At 42.0% G+C, this 23,148-nt stretch overlaps 1 long non-coding RNA gene across 1 annotated transcript; it reads left to right on the forward strand.

Annotated features, from left to right (window-relative positions):
• The first annotated feature begins 15 nt into the window (after positions 1-15).
• LOC120099286 (uncharacterized) lies at positions 16-16,816 on the forward strand. Its single transcript, XR_005498357.2, has 3 exons — positions 16-619; positions 11,444-11,573; positions 16,677-16,816. It is a non-coding gene; the product is annotated as an uncharacterized LOC120099286 (long non-coding RNA).
• Positions 16,817-23,148: the final 6,332 nt, after the last annotated feature.

The following is a 23,148-nucleotide window of genomic DNA, read 5'->3' on the forward strand; positions in this document are numbered from 1 at the left end:
ACACGACAGGATTCAGTGTATCATCAATTAACCTGGCCACAGGGCCTCTGCTCACTGACTGCCCACCTTCGCTCTGGTGAATACCTTTGGACAGGATTGTTACAAAACAGGATTGTTACGTCACTGGGTGCGGTTCCTGGCCTTACACTCCTTAGCTACCAACTGGGCCAAGAACAGCATCTTTAGATCACTTTTTGATGCTTCTTTCACCACTACCACCTTTGAAGGAATCCATTACAAATGAAGGTCATTAACACTTGATTTCCATGCTTCCTAGATCCCCTTGCTCCCAGTTTGTTGGGATTAATCACAATTATTTCATTGCCCAAACATACATAACATCCATTGGAAAGGCTCAAATTAGAGCCACTGACCAGTCTCTTTCACAACCCCTCACCGTCACAGAACCCTGACTCAGTTTCACCACTACTACCACTTTGGTGCAGGAGTCTATGTTTACATTGTGCTAGATTTTCTTTGCATGACAGTAAGCTTAAATTCATGGCTCAGTATATGAAATCAGCATTTGCTAATGTGGATATATGAACTACTGCTTGCTTTTCACCATTACTAGGAAACATTAATTTTTGTTACTGTGTAAACATCAACTAGAAAAAAGGTAAGAATTCTCCTTGGTCTGATTATTAGTGGAAAGTTTCATGTCTTCATTTGGTTATGTACTCACTTTTTGCTTTATAAAATTGTTGCACTTCTACTCGTTGAATTTAAAGGGAAAAAAAGCACGTGCATTCAGAGATAAAAATTCAGATTTTTAAGTACAACATATGATATGTGGACTACTTTGCCTTTTCCATTCGAAGCAAAGCCTTAAGAGACTTAGCAACAACCTCTGTAAAGGGCAGATTTACCAACAGAGCAGAACACTGACTGCAGTTGGGAGTGCTCGGGCAGACAAGGAGTGGCCTATGGTTGTCTACTCACTTTCTTGGGTGCTGCCAACAGGTGGAGTTTTACTAATAGCAGTTCTGGATGAAGATCACTGAGAAGGGAAAAGTTGTGTGTTGGTGGGGAGAGAGGTTTTTCCACCTATGTGACACAGTACTGCTGAACCTTCTGAACTCACCCATCAACTTTTTCATAATTTCCTTTTCTGCTGCACAAACTGCTACTTTAAATTATTTTATTCTGATGTTTTAATTCCTTAAAATGATTATGCTTAATTTTATGCTTGCCTGAAAATTGGCACAGTTCTAAGAGTTGAGGAAATATGAAAGAAGCCTGTATAATGGAAACTTGTGCTGGTCCACAGCTAAATGACCCAGCTCTAAACTTGACCCTATCATTAGCAAGCTGTATGACCTAAGACTAGTCTAGTAGCATCCTGTGTCCCAGTTATTTTAATGTCAGCTGGAGATGTATGACTTCTCTTCCTTTATTTGTGGCAATTAAATAAAATAAATATATCTAATATAAATATAAGGCACATCTGGTCCTATTCTGTACGTGATAATGATTAATCTAGAAATTAAAGTCAGTTGATTTCAGTAGTAGTTATTATTGGATCTCTTGAGCTTAAATCTCAAAGTTTTTCCAGCTTGTTATGCACATAAGGTTTTACACAGGCCTCTTTGTGCTTCTTGAATTCTTGTGGTGTTCCGAATGAAAATGGTCTCCTTAAGGCTCACAAAGAGTGACACTATTAGGAGGTGTGGTCTTGTTGGAGGAAGTGTGTTACTAGGGGTAGGCTTGGAGGATTCAGATGGCCAAGCCAGGCTCAGTAGCTCACTGTCTTTTCCTGCTGCCTGTGGATCCACATGTAGAACTCTTGGCTCCTCTGGCACCATGTCTGTTTGCATACTGCCATGCTTCCTGCCATGATGACAATTTACTAAACCTCTGAAACTATAAGCCATCCCCAGTGAAATGTTTTCCTTTATAAGAGTTGCATTGGTCATGGTGTCTCTTCACAGAAATAGAACCCTAAGATAAATCTCTAGCCCATTCAGAGAAGCAGTACCTGGAAGCTTGTTAGAAATGCAAACTCTTGGATTGTACTACAGTCTTACTAAAACCAACTCTTTGTAGTTAGGACTCAAGGACTTGACCACAAATTCTTTTATAGTCCTGTCTTCAAAAGCTACAGCTTAATTCCCCTCCTGCTGAATGTGGGTTAGCTTTAGCATTGGCTTCTAACAAATAGATTATGGTCACAAGTGATGAAATTACATTCAGAGGTTAGTTTAGAAAGCTACTATGTCTCTCGAAATAACCTGAGCAGAATCCCCCAAACTATCAAGGCCATTAAAAGCCAGGAAAACCAGAGAGGCTTACACAGCATAGAGAAACCTGAAAAGATATAACAACTTAATATAACGTACTCTCCTAGATGGGATTCTGGGGCAGAAAAAAATATTAGGTTTAAAAACTAAGTTATTTTGGACTTTGGACCAAATGTACCAACACCCTTTCCCCACACCTTCTTTTCCTTCTCCCATCTCCTTCCCACTTTTCCTCCTTCTCCTTCTCCCTCTCTGGTTTTTCCTCTTCCCACTACTCCTTTTTCTCCTCACCCTTAAAGCTTAGAAGCAGATCCTCCCACCTTATAAACTAGAGGCAACATGGCTTTGGCCTGAGGCCTCGATTCAAGCCTCCCTGTAATTTCTGAAAGACAAACCACTTAGCCAAGGGAGATTATGTTTGGACTCTTAACACTCCCAAATCCTCAGAGTTTGTTGCCATAAATGCTCATTATTTCCAGCTTCTAAGCTGGTAATGATGGATGATGCAAAAAAAGTTAACTCATATGCAAGCCTTCCAAGATTCTGATGTATGAAACACTATCTACTCTAACTCCACATCTCTTCTACCTAATGCCTCAGATTGCAATTTAAACACTTAAACATGAACAGAAGCCTTCTCTGTCTTAGAAGTCTGTCCATTGTCCCTGCTACACAATTTCCTAGTAAACAATACTTCCAAGTAACCTTCCTAACACTGTGCTATACAATGATTAATGTCCCCTTCTACACTAGACAGTGTTCTGCATAAATACCTATCACTATTTAAAGTCACAACAAATATGCATCAATACAATGAACAAAACTGGAGCTGGAGAGATGGTTCAGTGGTTAAGAGCACTTTTCTGGGGGGTGGAGAGATGGCTCAGTGGTTAAGAACACTGGTTTTCAGAGGTACTGAGTTCAATTCCCAGCAACCCCATGGTGGCTCACAAACATCTGTAATGAAATCTGATGCCCTCTTCTGTTGTGTCTGAGGATAACAACGGTGTTCTCATATACATAAAATAAATCAAATCCTTAAAAATATATTTTTAAAAAAGAGCACTACCTGATCTTCCAGAGGACCCAATTTCAACTCCCACTACCCACATCAGAGGGCCCACAAACACCTGTAACTCCAGCTCCAAAAGGTTAGATGCCCTCTCCTGGCCTCTTGGGTATCTATACACACATTTTGATAATCTCTATAAAAAATTATTCTCTTTTATTGCTAACTATTCCCACTTTTGTTCACTTCTCCATGAATTGTGTTCGTGCTTTGGAGAGAAAATAGCCCACATTAGTTGCAATAATGAGAAATATGGGCCAATTTGAAAAATGGTGAGCTTCAGTCTGATTCTTTGCAATAGTTCTTGGTTCAAGATGAGACATTGAAAAAAAAAAAAAAAAGATGAGACATTGTATGGGGTGCCCACCAGAGAAGACCATGTAGACACAGTCTATCTAGCCAGTTGTGGTTTTGTTCTGTTTTGTTTTGGTTTGTTTTGTTTGTTTTTTGTTTGCTTGTTTTTTTCTTTTTAAGACCTGGTTTCTCTGTGTAGCCTTGGCTGTCCTGGAACTCAGTCATAGACCAAGCTGGCTTTGAACACAGAGATCCACATGCCTCTGCCTGCCAAGTGCTGAGACTAAAGGTGTGCACTATCACACCTAGATAGAATAAGGGGTTTTTAAAGGCAAAACCATATCCTAGTATCTTTATTGGCAGCTGCAGGGGTGGTTCTGTGCAAACAAGCAGGTTAACAGAAGCTAAGCAGTTAGCTGGAGTGGGTTGGGAGGTCTGTACAAGCAGGCAGTTTAACAGAAGCTTAGACAAGCAATTAGCTAGAGTGGGTTGGTGTTCTGCACAAGCAAGTTGTTTAAAAGAAGCTAAGATGAATTATCTGGGGCATCTCTACCTCAGGTTGGGTAATTTTCCTTGAGGCTACCTGTCAAGGAGATCAAATTCTAGTTAAACTAAAATGCCCTCAACAAGGATAGAAGATGGAGGGACCTCTGTATCTCTTGCCCTGTCACAACATCTAATAAAAGTCAAGCCAATGGGAAAGGGGGATATATTTTCTAAGGCCTTCGAACTTCTGAAACAATCCTCTTAACTTCCAGTCTCCCTCTTTGTACTTTCTCCCCATATCTGAGAGCCAACAAAGAAGCAAGTACTAGTAGTTTGCAACAATCTTGAGATTAGAAGGAAGCTGGTGTTCCAGAAAATAGAACAGAAACAGGAAGGAAAAAAAAAACGTCCAAGGGGTTGGGGATTTGGCTCAGTGGTAGAGCGCTTGCCTAGCAAGCACAAGGCCCTGGGTTCGGTCCCCAGCTCCGAAAAACAAACAAACAAACAAAAAAAAACGTCCAAAATGATGATTTGAGGCTACTATCAAATCAAATCCCATGCCTTCTCTGACCTTTCAGCTACAAAGGCCAGTCCATTTCCTTTATGATTTAGGCAATCTTGAGTAAATGTGTATCATTACTTCAAAAGTGTCCTAACTCTCATGCCAAGAAGTCTCCAGATACTGTGTTAGGTACTGCCACTGCTCCTATCCCTGACCAATAACACCATTTAAATTGAACTGTAGATAGGTCAGTGTTGAAGCATACCTTTAATACCAGCACTCGGGAGGCCAAGGCAGGCAGATCTCTGAATGTGAGGCCAGTCTGGTTATAGAGTGAATACCAGGACAGCTAGGGCTACATAGAGAAAACCTGCCTCAAACAAACAAAAATCACAAAAACAAACAAACAAAAAAACAAAAACAAAAAAAGAAAGAAACTGAACTTGACCTAGATGAATTTCCAAGTCTCTCTGATTTCCATCAAGGAGGGTTATGTGGATACCAGGAAGGTCTCAGGAGACTGGAGACTTATTGTCACTCTCATTTCTTTTCTCCACGCTGAGCCTTCCACTTACTCTAATTTTCTGGATATTTGAAATTTTTGAAGAAAAGAAAGTCATTCTGCTCAATAAATCTGGTAATTCCTATTGTAGAATTGTCCTTTGTATTGTGAAACAACTATCTGTTAATGATATTAATGGAACAGGACCAGGGCTGAGTCATTCCCAGTTTGACGTGGGATATAAAATAGACCATAAAGAGCCAGATTTCAAAATGTAAGGAGATTTGGTGTTGTTAAGAATGCCATGGCTGCTCTGTTCAATACAAGACTGCCACCCATAAGGGGGTTTTGAAATGAGGCTGGTCAAAAATGAGACGTGTTGTATGTGTAACTGTCACACTGGTTCTAAAGACTAAGTAGGAAAAAGAAAGGAAACAATAAGACACTTCGTGTTAATTTTTATGTCAGCTACATGTGAAAATGAAAGGGCTTTTGGATATATTAGTTTTAGCAAATATGCTATTAAACTGATTTCATCTGTTTCTTTTACACTTTTAAGTGTGGGGCTTCTAGGAAATGTCAAATTATATCTGTGATTCACATTAGGGGCACGTTAGAGTTCTATGGGACAGTTGCTACACTAAATGTGCCGAAATGTACTGTTATTGTATGAAATATGAAGGTAACTGGCATTGCACTGGACTTCTTGTTGAGGATATGTTAGGTATGCTTTTAATCCTTAAAGTAACCTTGCCAATAAATTCAACACTGATCTCAGTTGCCAAGGCTTTTCCAAGTGCTGTGAATGATCTGGAGACTTACGTAAGGAGGGGGAGAGAGTGCCAAACCAAGTGGAAAAAGAGAGAATGGGCATGTTCTATAGAATCCTAATGTCTTTGTACAGATGAGCCTCATGGGAAAATTATAACTCCAGCGCCCTCATCCTTGATGCTGAGTTTACAAGCACAGAACTGGTGGCAAGCAACATGGTATTATTTTCCTATTATCTAACTTACCTTAGGATTTCAGAGTGAGTGCTGGGGAAAACCCTGACTCCCCACTCAAGAAAGATTCCTGAGCTAGGCATGAAGATGTACACCTATAATTCCTGAACTTGGGAGGTAGAGGTAGGTGGACCAAGAATTCATGGCTAACCTTAGATATGTAAATCCTATCTTTTAAAAACAAGAAGAAGGAGGTGGAAGCAGCAGAAGAGGAAACAAAGATAGTTTATGGTATTGGCTTTTGGAAACAGGGTTTCTGTGTGTAGTCCTGGCTGGCCTGGAACTTGCTCTGTAGACCAAGCTGGCCTGGAACTTAAAGATCTGCTTGTCTCTGCCTCCCAAGGGCTAGGATTAAAGGTGTGCACGACCAGCATCTGGCTAAAGATAGTTACTTGTCTTAGTTTTGAGTATGACTGGAAGGAATGTTTGCTCGGCTAACCTTTAATTTTTCCTCAAAGGATGGCTTGATAGGTTTAGATATGCAAGTCAGGACTCGGAATTGTGGACAGAATTTGGAGCTTCTCAGAGTAATCGTGGAAGGGGTTAAAGAAGAAATGAGAGGGCTGGGCTATAAGAATGGTTTAGTAGAAGACAAAGAGCCAGGCAGTACAAGAGCTTATAAGAATACCATACTGTGTGTGCTTTGTGTTGTGTGCTCTGAGATTTGGAGAGAGTGGAAAAAGGCAAATGAGTGAGATTGGGGTGGGATACTTTCACCTTAGTCCATCAAGGTCACCAAGGACCCCTAGCTAACATTTCGATGATATATAGTACTGAATTGTTGATGAAAGCCATTATTTCTCTTTTTTGCATGTGTACATGTGTGTGTACATGTGGAGACCAAAGGTTGTCATCAGTCTTCTATGATCCATGCCTACTTTATATCATGAGTCAGAGTCTCTCCCTTGTACTCAGAGCTCACCAATGTGATACAATTAGTCTAGCTTGGCAGCCTTTGTGTCTACCTCCCGAGCTTTAGCTTTACAGGCAGGCTACTACATCTGGCCAACGTTTATATGTGTGCTAGGGGTCTGAACTATGACGCCTCACATTTGCATGGCAAACACTATGCTCACCAAGCCATGGCACCAGCACTGAGCTTCAATTTTAAATATGTAGTACTGGCTCATTAGTTTGCCTGGAGCTCCATGTGTAAAGATGGAAAGTGTCATCATTGGGATCTGAGGTGGGAGGAAGTGCCTTGGCTTTCCCCTGAAGCAGATTTATAAGTTTAGATAAGTGGTCTCCATAAGCCCAAATAGTAAAGACCAACCCCAGTCTGTAGCATTATTGGGGCGTGATGAAACCTTTCAGAAGTAAGGTCTGGGGGTGGGGGTGGTTAGGTAACAAGCAGGTGAGTCCTCACAGGGGACTGGATGATACTGGTCTTTTCCTTTGTTTACTTCACTCTTAGCTATGAGTGAGATCTCCTTCACCATACACTACTACCAAGGCCCTGATGTACTGCTTCACCACAGGTCCACAAGTAACAGGTCAACTGGCCATAAACTGACCACTCCATAATTGTGAGCCTAAATAATCTTTTCCTGAACTAGGGATATAGCTCAATGGTAAGTGTCCACTTAGCAGACACAATGCCCTGGCTTTAAATCTGCCTCCCCCACCCCTGATATAAGCCTTCCTTCTTTTATTCTTTGATCATTTTTATGGGGTGGGGAATTAAACCCGGAGCCTTGTACCCCACCGTGGATCTCTATCCCCAGAAAACCCTTCTCTCTTTCAGTCAATTCATTCGGCTAGCAATGGTTTATATCTGTATAAGCTCCCATAGGTAGCTAGAACTTCATTCTTTGGGGTAACTTGGAATATCATATCCCACCTGAGAGGACAGGTCCTTGAAGAGGAAGGCAATTCCAAAGCATTTCTGGCCTGTTGGGTCACTGCCCTGAATTTTGCCCTTTCTTTAAATTTTATGCAATACAATTTTGTAACACACACACACACACACACACACACACACACACACACACACACATATATATATATGATTATGTAACTTGATTTCAAGTAATTGGACTGGATAAGTGAAGGTCATGATGGTTTGTATATGCCTGACCCAGGGAGTGGCCCTATTTGGAGGCGTGGCCCTGTTGGAGTAGGTGTGTCATTGTTGGTGTGAGTTTTACGACCCTCATCCTAACTGTCTAGAAGTCAATATTCTGCTAGCAGCCTTCAGATGAAGATGTAGAACTCTCACCTCTGCCTGAATCATGCCTACCTGGATGCTCCATGTCCCTGCCTTGATGATAATGGACTGAACCTCTGAACCTGTAAGCCATCCCCAATTAAATGTTCTCCTTGTAATACTTGCCATGGTGTCTGTTCACAGCAGTAAAATCCTAAGACAGCCATGGTACAGGCCTACAATTATAGCTACTCCAGGAGGAAAGATAACACATCCAAGGCCTGCTCTGCCTAAAGAATGAGTTTGATACCAATCTGAGCAACTTAGTGAAACCTTGTCACAAAATAATAAATTTTAACAGGTGCTTGCCTTTAATTGCAGCATTAGAAAGGCAGAGGCAAGCAGATTTCTGTGACTTCAATGTCAAGCTTGGTCCATGTAGCAAGTCCCATGCCAGCCAAGGCTACATAGTGAGAACCTGTCTCAAAGAATAAAACCAAATGGCTAGGAATATGGCTCAGTAGTAGAGCTCTTGCCTAGCATGTACAGGGTTCTAGGTTCAATCTCCAGTGCTGCCACACACACAAGAGTACTGTCAGGAAACTTGAAAGTAGCTTTTGTACTCAGTATTACAAAAGGTCCATGTTAGCTGTGTACATACAGGCTCATTTAGTTTGTTTCTGGTTTAGTTCTCTTTCCCTTTTTACTTTTCTCCCTCTCTCCTTCCCTTCATTTCTTTCTTCTTCCATCCTTTTTTATCTACCTGTCTTCTGTCCTTTACTACTACAAATAGTAGACGGCAGTACCATGAATATTGTTTCTAAAGAAATGGAATGGTTAGATCAAAAGATATGAAAATGTTTCTACAAATTTGTCAGACTACCTTCTTCTGAGATCAATATGAGATTTCATTAATCTGTTTGTATCCTGTTTATCAAGCCTTGATGTTGTCAGGATGTTTCATCAAATGCTTTTATCTCTTGGTTAGATGTTGGTTTCACGAGTATTCATACTTATTCATATTTATCTTATTCTGAGATGGGGGGGTCTCACTATGTAGCCCTGGCTGGCCTAGAACTCACTATATAGACTAGGCTGAATCTCATAGGGATCTGTCTGCCTCTGCCTCTCCCTCTCCAGTGCTAGGTTAAAATCAGGTACCACCACGCCTGGTTACATTCATTTATTTTAAAAGCAGGCACTGGAGACATGGGTTTGCAGTTAAGAGCACTTGTTGCTCTTACAGAGAACCAGAGTTTGGTTCCTATATTAGGTATCTCATGACCTCCTTTAACCCCAGTTCCAGGGCACCCAACACCTTCTGCCTCTAAGCATATACCCACCACCACTACCACACATTACAGGTCAGGCATGGACCTGTGTATCCCAAGTCCAAGATTATTATAAAATCACTTCTATTCAGCTGTTGCCTCATTTCCCAATAAATAGTCACAGCATAGTGATCCAGGTTTATGAATGCATGCTGATCAAGTTTCCAAAGCATCACAGCCCAATGAAGATGCAGATCCACACACTCTACAGACAATGTGAACTTCAGGTATGTTCCTCAAGTGTTACCCACAAGTTATTTTCACTTGTCTAAAACTCACCAAATAGGCTAGGCTAACTGGGCAGCAATCTCCAGAGACACAGCTGTTTCCACATCCCCAGTGCTGGATTCCAAGTGTGCATCACCATATCAGGCTCTGTTATGTAAATTCTGGGGGGGGATCAAACTCAGGTCCTCATGTCCACAAGGCAAGTTCTTTACTGACTGAGCTATCTCCCCAGCCCTCAATCTATAAACAACTCTGAGCTGGACAGTATGTATTTTCTTTGTAGAATTTCATTCTCCAGAGATCCAGCCCCATTCTCTACCTGATTAGTATCATCCTATTGAGCCATTCAGTTGCTTCTGATAATTTCCTTTCCTACTGCTCAAAAATAGACAACTTTTCAGTGCCCCATTGTCACAGGCTTAGTTCTTTTCTAGCAGTGACTCTGTGTATAACTGTTAGCACTCCAAGAAAGAAATCAGGTCCATCATTTTGATTGGGTGGACCTTTTGGCCATGTCATAGGCCACCAGTGAGTCCCACTGATGATGAGTAGGACAAGCCCTAGATACACACAATCCCTACTCGATCAACCTACAAGGTTAGGCAGTTCTACCATTTACTAATAATGTGGCAACAGATGGGTTATCTAACGTCTCTGAGCCTTGACTTTCTCATCTGGAAATGGGATATTGGAGAAATGAATCCTTTATTAGGAGCTTAGTGTCAGCTGTCAGCCAGATTTCATATCCAAGCAGCATTCCATCGTGTAGACAAACATCTGACCTTGATGTGCCCCTTTCAGATCTGCCACCCTGGCTATGAGTTTGGGACAGTTCCTCCATCTTTCCTCACTTGTAAAGTGAGAAGGTTGAACTTCAACTGACCTCTGAAGAGGAGACCATGGGTCTCTTAGCAGGGAATTGACTGGAATAATAAATTATTTACCGGTGCCAGTGGTGTCGTCACCTGAGGCTACTGTTCCTTAGGCAATAACTTATTCAACAGATCCACAGGGAAGAGTTAGGTAATGTCCAAGGGAATAAGAAGTCATTTTATTTTATTTGAGGGACTAATTTACAAACAGAAAGGAGAAAGAAAATAGTGAGAAGGAAGTAAAATACCTTCTCCAAAATGTACAAAGAAAAGCTAAGTTCATATTGAAGATCTTATTCCAAGCTGAGTCTGGAACTTTAATATTACTCTGCAATTACTCTAGTTCTTTTCCACCGAACAAAGCAGCCTTATGATAGATACATCAGGCTGGTGTTCTGTTTCTCCTTGCATAGCCTGTTGTTAGACCCTTTCTTCCTTTCTTCTGAGCACTTTTGTTGTTACTGGTTCCAGTGGGAAAGTCACTTTAGTACGTTTTGTTTGGCATCATAACCCAAGCTGAACCTGCTTCCCTTCTAACTTTATGCCATCTCTAGCGTAGAAAAGTTTTAATCCTGTATTTCACATGCATAGTTTGGACCAAGCACAAGCTGAATTTCAGTGGAAAAAAACCCTCAACACTATTTCCCTTAACCTTTAACCCAGGACTTCCTGACAGCCTTCTTGGTTTCTCACAGGTAGGAGGCTTACCTTTACTACACTTCTGCATGAACTTGCCTGCCTAACATCTTATTGTCCTTTGTCTGCACAGGTGTGGCCATGTTCCCACTGAATAGCTGAGGTATTTTCCCTGCTCAAGAAATTTTATTACCTCAGACTCCCTGGAGACACAGTCTATCCACCAAGAACAAGAGGATGAGAAGAGAACAGCAAAGGAGCAAGTAAGTTCACAGTACAGCTTAGAATAACCAAGACATGGCAGACATGGCAGCAAGAGAGGAGTAGAGAGCCTAGAAAAACCAGAGATGGTCTGGAAAAGACAAGTAAATAGGGAGGCACGGTGCTATGGTCTGAACGTTTGTGCCTTTTCCCCAGTACATAAGCTGAAGTCTCCACCTGCAGTCTGATGCAGTCTGAATTCTCATGATTGAAATTAGTGCTCATGTAAAAGAGACTCTAGACAGTTACTATTTCCCTTTCATCATGAGTGAACCCAGCAGGAAGACTCTGTCTGTGAAAAATCAGGGCCTCCCCAAACACCAGATCTGCTGGTACCTTGATCTTCGTCTTTTTTTTGGGGGGGGGTTCTTTTTTTTGGAGCTGGGGACCGAACCCAGGGCCTTGTGCTTCCTAGGTAAGCGCTCTACCACTGAGCTAAATCCCCAGCCCCTTGATCTTGGGTTTAAAGAAATTTTAATCCAGCAACGTGGCTACCCTGGCAAGGGATCACATCCAAAGGTCTAGGTCTGATATAGACAAACTCTTAGTAAAGACTTTTAATTGCCCTGGATGAAGTATAGACACACCTTCAGTACACTTTAATCCCAAACAATGATGTCTAATTGAGGGACAGACAAAGTGACAGATCAGAGAAAGATTTGACAGAATGAGTCAGAGATAGGGTATACCCAACTCTCATGAGAACAGGAAGGAAAGAGAGGCTATTTAAGAGCAGTACAAGGAGAGAGGGAAGTTGAGTTCAGTTGATTTTCATGCAATTCCATTCAGTTTGTGCAGTCAGTGGGGTCAGAGCAGTTCAGTTTGTGGAGATCAGAGGTAGTCTTTCTAAGCAGGACAATTCAGTCAAAGGCCCAGAGAGAAGCCAGATTAAACCAGATTAGAGAGAAGTTTGAGTGAGCCCAAACAGCTGAGTTGAACTAGTCAGCCAGAGCTCAGAAAGAGCTATAAAGAGTGAATTTATTCAGTAGTGTCAGAGACTGAAATATTCTAGGCTTAAGTTAGCAGACAGAGGCTGGAAGCTGAAGCCTTTGAGGTCCTATCTTGAAAAAGATTATATTGTTCAGAGGCTAGAAGCTTCCAGACCTAGACCTACGGATAGTTAGAACATAGAAAGAAATGTGCTCAAGACCAGCTCTTATCTTATCCCTTCATCTGAGGAAATAAAAGACACATCTATATTTGGCTTGTAACCTCCAGAACTATGAGAAGTGAATGTCTGTGGTTTATAAGCCATGTAGTCAATAGTATTCTGTCACAATAGCCCAAGTTGGGGGGGGGGAGAGAGACAGACAGAGAGAGAGAGAGAGAGAGAGAGAGAGAGAGAGACAGGGAGACAGAGAGAGACAGACAGAGAGAGAATGTTCTTGATGGGGACACATGTGCAGTCCTTCCCCAGTTGTGCTGCTTTTCCTGTAGACATTACAGACACCATGACTAAGGCAAGTCTTATAAAGACAACATTTAATTGGGACTGGCTTACAGGTTCAGAGGTTCAGTCCAGTATCGTCATGGCAGAAAGCATGGAAGGGTCCAGGCAGACATGGTGCTGAAAGAGTTCTGCATATTAATCAGAAGGCAGCCAAGAGGGGACTGTCTTCTCTAGGCAGTTAGGAGAAGGCTCACTACACTGGGCAGAAATGAGCTTGAACACTAGCAAACCTCAAAACCTACCCCACAGTGGTATGCTTCCTCCAACAAAGACCCACCTCCTCTGATAAGGCCACATCTAATAGTGACACTTCCCATGGGCCAAGCGGATTCAAACCACCACAGACACCATTCTCACTAATGTCTGCCAGATGGGCTGAAGATGGTAGTTTTACTCCCATTGTACTTACTTTTCTCACTGCTACGACAATACCTGACAAGATCAACATAAGAGAAGAAAGGGTTATTTTGACTCTGTCTGAAGCAATGGTTCTCAACCCCTTAGGGAAATCTCACAACCACCTGATTGAACTGGGTCTCCCTCTAATTCCTTTCATAGCACAATATATCCCTCCTCTCCAGCACATCAGGACCTTCAAGGGAATAGTCTTTTGGCTTAGTGTCAGTCTTCCTCTCATGGGTTCCATACTGGAAGAGCTCATGCCCATTTTCTCACCAGTTAGTTGTCAGTCCTAGGAACGCTTCCAGCCAATAGTAGGAAAGTGGCTGACTCTTTGAACACTTATACCAATCATCCATAGTGGTCTCATGAAGCCATGCCTGTTGAGTTGGAACCATTTTTTACTCCTCCTGTCTTAGTTTCTGATAGGTGCTATAACACATGCCTACAAACTTGATAACTTTTATAAATCAAGACATTTGGGAGGAAGTATGAGATGGGGAACAGTCAGAGGGCAGACTGGGAGAGAGATAAAGACTGGAATGTAAAAAAGGATTAAAGAATAAAACAAATAAAATATAATAATATTTTCTAATACATACATACATATATACATATATACATAACATTTACTATCTCACAGTCAGTTCTGGAGGTCAGAAGACCTAAAATCAAAGACTGTGAACAGGCAAAGGAAAAATGGTCAATTGGCATACAGTATTAGTGCCATAGTGGAGGTATATTCTGATGGTCTACTGCATAGCACAGTGGGCATAGATAATAATAATGATGATAATAATAAATAATAATGCATTTTACATTTCAAAGGAGCTAAAGGGGACAGATTGTTTCAGGTACTATGGAGGTTGAGATAAGAAGCTCACTTGAATCCAGGAGTTCTAGGCTGGAGGACACTATGTCAATCGAGTGTCAGCACTATGTTTGGCATCCTGATGGTAACCTCCTGGGGAGGGGGAGCTACCAGGTTGCCTAAAGGGGTTGTGAACTAGCCCAGGTCAGAAATGGAGCAACTTAAAATAGATAAATATTTTGAGAGAATATTTTGAATGTTTTAACTAGAAAAATATTAAATTTCTGATTTGATCATTTCATGGTGTATATACATGCCAAAACATCACACTGTACCTATAATACACATAATTACAGTTAAATAAAAATAAAATAAACTTAAAAAGTATATCAAGGAATACAAAGGACCTTATTCATTCTAGAAGCTCTGGGGGGAATGTCTTAGTTAGGCTTTCTATTGCAGTAATAAAAAAAAAAATGACCGAAAGCAAATTGGAAAAGGAGGGATTTAGTTCAGCTTACAACTATATCACTATAGGAAGCCAGGACAGGAATTCAAACAAGGCAAGAATCCGGAGGCCACAGAGGGGTGTTGCTTACTGGCTTCATGCTTGTGGCTCTTCAGCCTGCTTTCTTATACAAATGAGGACCATGGCCCCAGTCAAGAAAATGCCCCCAGGCTTGCCTATAGGCTAATCTGATGGAAGCATTTTCTCAGCTCACATTGTTTCCTCTCAGATGGTTCTAGTTTGTGTCATGTTGACAACTAAACAGTACAGGAAGGATCCACCTTTATGACCGCAGACTTCTTTCCCTTATTTTTTTAGAACTTTACTTCAACATAACTGTGCATAAGAAATGCATTCATGTTAGTTCATACAATGCAATTATGTTTAAGTTATTCTACACAATTTTGGCCAGAAACTTAGTACATGGTTTACTTTTTCTTTTTTTTTTTTTTAAAGCTTTTTACTTTTATCTATCACAGATGTGTAAAAAGTCCTCCATCAAATGCTGCTGAAGAGAGCGGCAGAACCTTAAAACTGCAGCTTTCTTGAGGCTGCCTGTGTTCCTTTCAGACCAGCAGCACTCCAACAGCTACCACCACTGTCACAGCTCTCATCCTTGCTTTTCTTCCTCCCACTTATAAGGACGTAGAGTCCCTCCACATGATCCAGGAAAATCTTCCCATCTCCAGATCACCAACTTAATACCTGCCAAGTCTCCTGTCTCCTTAAGAGAATGCAGTGCCAGGTTTGCAGCATTAGAAAATGGATAGCTGGGAGGATTGGTGTGGCCTGAATGTTCCCATAGCCCACAGGCCAGTTCTTGGCTCGGAAATTTCATCTTCAGTACAATGGTGTTGCAAAGGATGGGCTCCGGGAAGTTCTTTGCCTCCAGTCCTGTGAATGGACTAACAATGTCAACATAAAAGAAGTGAGTGTACTCTCTTCCACTCTTCTGCCACGTCAGCACATTGTTTCTTTTTTCATCTTTCACCTTCTGCCACAGGAGCACTCAGCTCAGCAAGTTGGCTATTGTTTGCATAAGAAGTGCGTTGAAGACTTGGTTCCTAGGTTGATAAGTCCAGCCACTGACACAGCCATGAACTCTGCCTTCATCAGCGGATAAATCCATAGATGTATTCTCTACTTGATGGCATTATGGGAGAGCATGAAAACTAGGAGCTGAGCCCGAGGTGGAAGATGCAGATCGTTGGAAGTGTGTCTTAGGAGCTAGAGCTCGCCTCACATCCCTCATCCAGAATTTGCTTCCTAGATGCTATGATGTGAGCAGCTATCCTCTCTCATGACATTGCCGCTCTGTCTCAGGTCTGCAGCAAAGAAGGATGAACATACAGGCTGTCACCAGGAGCCAGACACCAGTGCTTTAATATTAGACTTCTCAGCCTCCAGAACTATAAAGAATACATTTCCATTATTTATACATTATCTGTTCCCACATAATTTATTATAGCAGCACATAATAGATTAAGACGGAAGAGAGACATTATTTAGTCTGTGACACACTCCATGTTCCGGAGGGTAGATTCTTTCTGTTTTCTGGAATATTTTCTGAATTTAGCTGCCATGTGTACTTCATATGCATAATGGTGCTGATTTACAACTGTCTTTTAGGCTCTCTTGTATGTTCTTTCCATTATTCCTTCCTTGAAAGTATGCGTATACTCTACAGTGAGCACATATAGCCTTCAGGTATAATCAGAACATCCTTCCAGACTTGTGCCCTCTTAACCACGCAGTGCTATGGGGTTGCTGTAGTCTTTCCCCTTCAAAACTCATGTTGAAATGTGGTCAATAACAAGCACTGAGAGGTGGTGGGGTAATTCTTATGGGACTGAATCCCAGTCTTAAAGAACGGGACTAGTTGTCTGGAGAGTGGGCTGCTATAAACCAAGGATGTCCTTGTTTTGCCTTTTCCTCAGGTACACATGCCCTTGTCCTTTCGCCTTCTGCTGTGTTATGATTCGGCACACCAGATAGCAAACAGACGTCAGCAGCACCTTCTTGGATGCTGCAGCTTCCAGCACTGTAAGCAGATTAAATCTCCATTCTTCCTAATTTACCCAGGCTTGGCTATTTTCTCATAGCAGCAGAAAATGAAGTAAAACAGGAAGACAGGCACAGAAGGGGAATGAGATCCAGTCAAGCAACTGAAGTGACCTTCTTGTGCACCTTTATAGCCCCGAGTTTCCCCTCCAAACTGTCATTTTCTCAGGGGGAAAAAACTGCCAAAGGTCTTAGGCTGCTGGATTTTTACCAGGAAAGTGTAGTTGAACCATTTTAGATGGTTACTCTCTGATTCTCAAAGTGCTGCCTATAGGCCAGAATGTGCATCCGCCTCACATCAGCCTGCATGGGAACGGCCAGCCTTAGCCATACTCTTGCTTCATGCCACAACCGCTGTAACACTTTCCTGACACTTCTCGAAATCAAATGGAAGGCACCACTTCTGATAACACTGAGTATACTGACTGGGAACAACTCTTGTTCCTAACAGACACACTGTAGACATTTGTGGAGGCAGAGACAGATGTGGCTTTCATTGCATACCCTCTCCTTCCAGTAACCAACTCTCAATGCCTTAACACTTGCTCTCCTCAAGAGGTTATCAGTTTGTGGATAATCTGAGCTTTACCTACCTGGTGAATATTTTACCCACAAAAGATTTTCTATGGTGAGAGAAAAAGCAGAATTATTTTCTACTCTCCTCCTATCTATAATTATTAAAGTAAAAACATTACTCTCAAGGAAAAACCCTAGATAGGGTATTTTGAGTCCTCTAATACAGAGAGGGGCATACCTATACTGTAATCTACTTTGGGCAGTTTAGACCTCAGGAGGGAGTTGGAGAGCCGCTCATCTGCCTTCTCCCTTTGTAGATGATGATGAAATAGAAGCTTGTGCTGCTGAGTGCACACGTTAGGGCTGGTGCCAGCCTAGGTAGATCATAAAAAGTACTATCAAGAGTATGCCTATTTAGCCAGTGAGAATTACACAGAATAGACATATTCCTCACTCTCTTAAGGTTTTGGGATTACTTGGCTAACCAAAGTTTATTTGAAACCCTACTAGAAAGAAAAGTTTGTCAAACGTTGTTTAAAAAAAAAGTTTATGGTCAAGGACTACACAATCAAATTACAAAAAAAAGTAAAAAGGGGACTGGAAAGATGGCTCAGTGGTTGAGGGAACCGGATGCTCTTCCATTTGCCTAGGTTTGATTCCCAGCACACAGAGGCGCTGTCACTGCACTCCCAGGGTTTCTGGATTCTGCCACGGGTTTCTGACCTCTGTAGGCAATGCACATACATTTTGCATAGATTTACATGTAGGCAAAACACCCATATATAATAATAAAATAAATATGTAAAATATAAAACATAAAATCAGAGGCCAGATTTAATGTTGCATGTCTTTAATTTCAGCATCCTAGAGCAGAGGCAGGTGGATCTCTGTGAGTTCAAAGCCAGCCTGGTCTACAGGGTGAGTTCAAGGCCAGCCAGGGCAACATAGACACTATCTCACCCCACTCTACCCCCAAATAAAAATAAAAATTAAAAAATAGGCTGGGCATGGTGGTATATCCCTTTAATCCCAGCACTCAGAAGGCAGAAGCAGAAGGATCTCTGTGAGTTTGAGGCCAGCCTGGTCTACATAGGGAATTCCAAGACAGCCAGAGCTAGGGGGAGAGAGAGAGAGAGAGAGAGAGAGAGAGAGAGAGAGAGAGAGAGAGAGAGAGAGAGAGAGAGAGAGAGAGACTCTGCATCAAAACAAAACAAAACAACAAAATATAGACATCAAGTATCTTTTAAAAATTAAATAAATAAAAGTTCAGTGATAGTTCATCTTGGTTGCCAAGTTGATGGGATCCAGAATCACCTAGGAGACAAATCTCTGGGCATGCTTATGAAGGATTTCCTCAATTATGTCAATTGAGGTGGGAAGACTCACTTTAACTGTAGGAGACAGAATTTCATGGGCTGGGGTTCTGAACTGCATAAAAAAGAGAAAGCTAGATGGGCATCAACATTCATTGCTCTCTGCTTCCTGACTGTAGATGCATTTGTGACCAGCCATCTCCTGTTCTTGCCATTACCCCTTCCCTGCTGCCATAATAGTGCATCCCCTGCACTGTACATCAAAATAAGCCTTTCTCCCTTAAGTTGTGTTTGTCAGGTATTTTGCCACAGCAGGGAGACAAATAACTAATCCAATCTCTTAATGTTTTAGGCAAGTTTCCAAAGTAAAATGTTTAAAGGTCATTTGCCTTTATATGCAACCATTTTGATTCTTTTTGAGATGGGGTCTTGCTACATAGCCTAGGGTGGTCCTATGTCACCCAGACTGACCACAAACATTCAGCAATCCTCCTGCCTCACCCTGTGAATACAGAGATTATGGGCATATATTACCACATCTGGCATTCTTCTGATTATAAAATAAACTCTTAAAACAGACATTGTAAAATTTAATCTAGAATCGTCTTGTTAAATACCTAATCCTTGTTATACACTTTCAATTTAAATTAAATTAATTTAAAAATTAATCTTCAGGTTTTTCATTGCTCTGGCCCGATCATGACTTTTAGTAACTCAGAATTAACTGGAGAGTTCCCCAGAAGTCAGAAATTGTGTGATGAGGCTGCCTGCCAGACTACTACTGCCTTCAGCCTCTAGGGAATCTTGGATACTTATGCTTTGATTAATGAGAAAGCAGGTGGTTTACAAATATTTTCCATACAAGAACTGTTATGGCTTTTGTTTGTTTTACTTTAGTGTGTGTGTATATCCATCCGTCTGCTGTCTATCTGTCTTTCTGTTTATGATGTATGTGTGAACACATCTCAGGAGTCAGTTATTTCTGTCTACTTTGCTTCGGAGGAAGGACATCTCTGAATTTTTGTGTCACAGGTTTGCTGTCCTGCAAGCCTCTCAGCCATTCTTCTATCTTTGCCTCTCATCTCAAAACCCGCCTGCTAATTCCATGTGACTGGGGGCCTCTGGTTTGCAGTTGTGGGGGGTGTTATGGATAGAAAGGGCCACCAGAGAACAATGGAAGCACTGGAAACAACAGCTACTTTGCAATCTTGCCGAAGGTCAACCCTGTGTGTTTATTACAGGTTTTCTCACTGATGGTACACTTTTCTTTTTGACTGTGTTGACAACATGATCTGTAGGTTCATATTTGAAACTAGCTCAAACTACATATTTACTTTTTGTTATTGTATGCATCCCAGTAACTGCTTCTTTTCCTGCTGAGATGTTTAATGCCAGTGTGTGACTTAGCACTAAATAGGTGTGCTAGTTAATGCTTGCTTTCAAGTTCCTCCACGGAAAACTCTAAACCCAAGGCAACTTGGATTCTCTTCATTTGGAAATTCTTTTCAACATTTGATTCACTGCCTTTTATGTTTTTTAAGAGGGCATCAGACATTCCATAAAATGAACAGACAAGCTTTCAGCATTGGTATCATGAAAATGGATGCAATTGTTACTGTGGACCACAGATGGCAGACACTAAGGCAGGGCTAAGCAATCTTTTTAGTCTTGAAGCCACGTGGATACGACAATCCCTCCTGTGTCACATAGTAGGCAGACAGAATAACTGCTTTGGGACTGGAAAAGATATCATATGCTAAGGCTTAGTTACTTAAAATAGCAGTCTACGGCCTGACAGTCTCTTTTTAATGTATTTAGTAACCTCTTGTACTGCTTGAAATGAAATTTACAGGTGATACCAGATATCTCTGTACATAGTCGTAATAAATGGTATGATTTATAGAAAGGAGAAACAAAAGAAATGGCTAATAAAATGACATGCATTTCACAGTGCAAATCTTCAGGCGTGGCAACACCAGAGAACATAAGGAGGTATTCCAATGCTTTATCACAGCTTCACTATAACTGACAGCTCACGATGTAGACAGATGCAGGTGGGCCTCTATGGCAAGGTTGATCACACAAACACTACTGCCCCTGTTACTGAGATTTCCTGACATACTGAACAACTCTTGGAAAATTCTAACCAGAAGGAAGTGCAGAGTACCCTTCAATTTGTATGGTGTAGAATACTGAGTAGGTGGAATATTTCACCTGTATGAAAGTTTAGTAGGATGCTTTCCATTTTTAGACCTCATTTTTTAAATGTCAAATTTTTCTTCAGTTATTACTATTTTTAATCCCTTGCCTTTTATACCAGCATCTCCCAGAGACCCATTATGTACAGATCATATTTATATACATATAATATACATCATATATATATATATATATATATATATATATATATAGAGAGAGAGAGAGAGAGAGAGAGAGAGAGAGAGAGAGTCACATGCTAGCCTACACGCTCAGCCACTCACACATACACTCTTCCCGGAGGGGCCCAGCCACCTCAGAGCTTCACTCAGCCCCAACAAAAGGTTCTAGGTTCAGCAGGCAGTGGCGAGGTTTTGCTTTTGCTTCAAAACCAAAACAAAATCAAAGGGCCATATTCTCTGTGTGTATCCTTCCATTCCCCAAGACTCTAAAAACCCCTTCCCTAAAATATTCTAAATTTTTGTTTTCAGAGGTTTCTTCTCTGCTCTTCCAAGGCCTCAGTGGAGAATCCAGGCCTGTCCTGTAGCCTGGGCAGATCCGTGAGAGAAAGGTCCAGGTGGGCCAAAAGGGTCCCAGCATGTCCACAGTGGTCCAGCTGCCCTGTGACCTCTGGATGGGCAGTGTGGATAGCTATAGAGCCAAGGGCACCTGCCAGATAAGAAATGTGCTGTCTGTCTCTCTGCAAGGGGCTGGTCACCCACTCAGGCCACCTGGAGTACTGCCAAAGTGACAGTAACCTTGTCCACCAGAGATGATAACCACAGAGCAGATCTCCTTGCAGTGGGCATCACAGGCACAGGGCCGGCTCCAGACCCAGATGTCAGGGTCATTGGCCATCTTGTAGATGGACCCATCCTCCTCACTATGTTCCAGAGCTGTGACATCAGCAGGTGCTGGCTCCCACAGAGACAGCAGGGGCCCAGGGAGGTGGGCCATGTGGAGCGCAGGCAGTATTGAAGCAGGATGCCTTTTCTTGCAGTTCAACTCTCGAGCTGTGTGGCTGTCAGGCACAGGGACGGTTTCATGAGCCTGCCCATCTGTCTTGTCCTCCTCGGCCTGCAGTCCCTCAGCTCTTCCCGGTCACGCCGCAGGATGTCGGGTTGAGATGCTCATGGCCACAGCCAGGAAGGCCACAGGACCACAGTGACCATTAAGAGACACTATGCCTCTCCCTGTGATCTTGGGGATGCCCTCCAGTCGGGGCACGGGCAACAGGACAATGATACCCTGGTCAGTGCCTACCCACAGCAGACCCTGGCAGATGAGGAAGCTGGTGGCACACAGGTGTTTTTGACCTGGCAGGAGGAAGGTGGTTCCTGGTGGCAATGTTGATCTGAAAATGCTCCAGAGTCTCGCTGTGGAGGAGGCGGGCAGAAGAGGCAGAGAAGGCCATCCAGACATCACTACCCGCTTTCACCATGTGAGTGACACTCACCGCTTCATCCTGGTGTGCCTCGAAGCTTTGCTAGGGCTGGTGTTGAGGCAACTCTAGGGGGTCCCAGGTCCACAAATAGTATAGCCGTAAGTTTGTATGTCCATGGCCTTGCAAATCTGGATCGAGGGTACAATCCGGTTATTACTTTTTTGATGCTATCATAGATTTCTAAAATTCTTTCAAACTTGAATGGCATCACCTTTCATCTAGAAGCTACAATTTAAAATTACGAAAGAAATTACAGTCAGATGAGATGACCCAGGCCTATAAGTCCAGCCATGTGGGAGACAGAAGCAGGGTTGAGTTTGAAGCCAGCCTGGGCTACATAGTGAGTCCTCATCTCTCTGAGATTCTGCATGAATACATCACATCGTTCACAGATGACATGAATGTAGAGGTGCAAGTGTGTGAAGGAACAAAGGATAAGAGGGGAAAGGGGGAAGATGGCAGGGCCTGGGATGGGGGTTGTTCAAAGTACATTACTTGCATGAAAAAAGTCCTATGTAACCTAGTAATAAAAGTAAAAATTGAAAGGTTTTAGGTTTTTGTTTTTATTCACAATTAACAAAAACAACTTTATTTGTACAAGTCAAAAAATTGAAAACAACCAAAGCAATCCCCAAAGCTATACAAAATTGTTGTATCTACATCTTAATGGAATATGTTGCCTTTTTAAAATTCTTTTTGAGTTTCACATCATGCACACTAATCCCACTCATCTCCCTGTCCCTTCATATCCACCCTCAGCCCTTGCAACCTCCCCCCCACAAAAAATTAAAACAAAGCATAGGAAACATCTCATGATGGAAGGTACAGTATGTCACAGTGTCTTACACTGTATCCTTCTGTCCACACATCTTTACTTGC

Source organism: Rattus norvegicus, chromosome X (genome assembly GCF_036323735.1).
Source record: "Rattus norvegicus strain BN/NHsdMcwi chromosome X, GRCr8, whole genome shotgun sequence".
Taxonomy (NCBI): Eukaryota; Metazoa; Chordata; class Mammalia; order Rodentia; family Muridae; genus Rattus; species Rattus norvegicus.